Below are 3,491 nucleotides of genomic sequence, written 5' to 3'. Positions count from 1 at the left end.
AGAAACAGGAATGAATGTTGCATACATTTTGGAGTAAAATTTGATGAAATGATTGTGAAGAACCTAAAAGGAGTCAAGGATGAATAGACTATTAGGTTTGGGGTGAGAGTAAATGGGAGGCTGACTGTTGGATTATGCCAGAAGAAAAATAATAATGCTTCAGATTCAGATCATGGTTGTGTGGATAAAACCAATGATGAGTTTTAAGACTTACTAAGGGTAGGATCAACAGAACTTGCTGTTGCACTAGATGTAAAGGACAGAGAAAAAGAGGGAATCAATGAACATAGCTTGTTTTATCTACTTTCTTGCATATTTGTCCAGTTTCTTCTTCTCTTTAGAAACTTTTTTTCTTTTTTTTAACCTTTATCTTCTGTATATTTATAGTTTCCTCCAATAGCCACATATATTTCTATAGCTACCAACAGAATCTATGTGCTATAATGTCCAAGTTCATATCGCCATTTCTGCCCTGTATGCTGAAGTATATATTTTATACCTATCCAACAACTTGACATCTCCCTTTGAGTATATAATATAAATCTGAAATTTAATACTTCTATAACAGAATTCTTGAAGTCCAATCTTCATAATTCTGTTCTTCTAGACTTTCTATTCTCGGTAAGATGCATGAAAATATGCCTAATTTCATAAGACAAGAATATATGATTTGGGCCTGATTGAAAGTAATCTTTCTAGTAGAAAGATGTTTCTATTGAAAAAAACTTTTAGAAGTAGTCGTTCAAAGAAGTTTAAAAAACATGGTTATTTTACTGTAAATATTGTGTTTCTATGTAATCTTATCAGTGTCTATTTTATAGTGATGGGGACTATCCTATGATGTTCACTGCTCAGATTTTCCTCCAAAAGAACACCAGCTAAATGCGTACAGTGAACTGCCTTTTGTATGACCAACATCAGCTTTCAAGCCAAGGCAACTTTCTTCCTAGAACTTTCCAAGTTTATGACTTGGCATATTGGGGGTATTTCATTTCCACAAATGTAGCACAGAGATTATAATGTCTATCTCATAAGTATAAACATAAGACTGTACATATAACATTTAGCATATTTCAAAGTCTATACTTTGGTAATGGACTGAGAATTTGCAGTTATCACTATTTGACTTTGCATTATGTATTTGTTTATTTTTATTTATTTATCTATCTATTTATATATTTATTTAATTTTTTAAAAGATGACCGGTAAGGGGATCTTAACCCTTGACTTGGTGTTGTGAGCACCACACTCTCCCAAGTGAGCCACGAGCTGACCCTTATATTTATTTATTTTATACCTGATATCATGAGTGCAAAGAATTTGCCTTTCTTGTTCACTTCTGAGCCCCCTGGTTCTAAAATTATGCCTGGAACATGGTATATACTTACAAATAATTATTTTACGGTTGAGATTATAGCTACGGGAATGAGAAGGATGGGATATAAGGAGGTAGAAAAAGTGTAGATAACTCTGTGCCAAAGTGCATGTGTGAAAAAGCAAACATAAGAGAATGTGATCACAACAGATTTTTTTAAAAGTCAAAACTATACTACTACTACTATGAGTACAACTACTACTAGTAACAATAGAAAGATTTTTCATTATAATATGGGTATTATATTGAGAGAAATATCACATGTTCTCACTTATTTGTGGGAGCTAAAAATAAGTAAATAAGTACACACACAAAAAAAAACGGGGTGGGGGAAAAGAAAACATAACAATTACAATTCCTTGAAATTGATATGACAAGCGAACAGAAAGGACATTCTTGGGAGGGAGGGGGAGAGGGAGGAGGCAGGGAGGTTTCGGTAATTGGCCACAATAATCAACCAAATTGTATTTTGACAAAATAAAATAAATAAAATAAAATAATAATAATAATATAGGTATTTTAATGTTGAAAATATTTACAAGCCTGTGGCACAGTAATGGAGCCAAATATAATGAAGATAGCAAATATAGGTGGAAACTAAGAACTCAAAGTACGGCATTCAAGATTAAAATGGGAAAGTTCTAATTGTTATGTTTAAACAGAATGCAGGCCATTTCCTTTAAATGGAAAAGGAGGAGAGGAATTGCATCAACATGATGCAATTAATTTGTGGGTTTCCTGGTGAAAAGTTGGAGTCCTGCTCAGATTTCACTATCTCTGTGGAATAAGATGAAATATCTTTCATTTAGGAAGTTATCTGTGACATCGGATCGGAAGCTTTGAGGACAGTACATAAAGTTTTATAGGGCCCCTGCAGAAACGGAGCTTATCTAACAGTTATTTTGTCTATAAGGCACATCACAACCTTCTTGCACTTGGCACTAGATAGCACTTCAGCATGACACTTGCAGGCCATTTAAGCAATGGAATCATCAATAAAAAGCACAAAATGAGAAAAATGTGTCATTAATAGGCCCCAAGAAGGGCATGTTTACATTATGAAAACTGTAATGAGATTTCAGAGCCTGACCTTGTTAAGGCTTAGTAGAGATCATGCACGTCAAGATTCAGGCCCAAGAAATCAGCCTGTGCCTGCAATATACGGCCTGACTCAGGCCTAACCAGTCAGGTCTTGAATTATTAGCCAGTCAGCATTTACCTCCTGTCTGTTTGCTGATTGACCTCTCAGTAAAGCCTTATTTCTTCACAAAAACTGGTGCCATGGTATTGACTTCTGTGCATATCAGGCAGCAAGTGCTTGCTCAGTAGCAAGGTCTTGTTTTCCACAACAGGAGCCAAAATTCCAGGGCAAATCAGGTGATTCGCATCCATTCTGCTCCATGTGCAAAGCCACTCAAGGGATTTATTAAACCTTTGTTTTTAAGATAGGCCTCTTTTCTCCTTCCTCTGTCAACTGACTTGCTTTCTACCTTCTTACCTTCCCTCTAGTCCCAGCTTTTTCTTATTGCTGTATTCAGAAAAACTAAATATGCAAAGACTCATTTGAGGCTTTCTGTCTTATGGTTGGGCAACCGGCTTTTGGGAGGTGCCTTTCCCCACCTTGGAAAATAAGAAAGGGATGATTAACCAAATAAAGAGACAGTAGGCTTTTTGTAAGAAAACAATGAAGAAAATGAACTGCACAGATTAAAATTCCAACAAGTGATAAAGTTGTAGATAGCGATAGTGATAAAGACACACAGAGAGATAGAAGGTGACAGATATGTATACGTGTATATGAGGTAGACATTTTCCTCTTGTGCTAATTGTAGTCTGCCAGGAAACAGAAGCCATGCTTAAACTGGATAATTTGAAGATTTTGATAAAGAAGTCATTGGAAATATGTGAGCAGGATTTAGGACAATTAAGAAAGGATATCATATGAAATGTTCCAGGTAGAAGCTTGCTGTTGTTCCTAGTCCTGAAGTGGCAAGCGAAAAATTAAAAAAAAAAATGTGTTTACCAGAACTCAGAAATGTTAGCATGTGGAGAAATAGCACCCTGCATGAGATTTCCTTTTCTGTAGAGAGATGGAGCCACCATGAAGAAGCCATAG

The sequence above is a fragment of the Galeopterus variegatus genome, unplaced genomic scaffold, assembly GCF_000696425.1.
Source record: "Galeopterus variegatus unplaced genomic scaffold, G_variegatus-3.0.2 Scaffold11128, whole genome shotgun sequence".
In the NCBI taxonomy this organism is placed as follows: domain Eukaryota; kingdom Metazoa; phylum Chordata; class Mammalia; order Dermoptera; family Cynocephalidae; genus Galeopterus; species Galeopterus variegatus.
The sequence above is the reverse complement of the archived record's forward strand: the minus strand, read 5'-3'. Positions refer to the sequence as shown.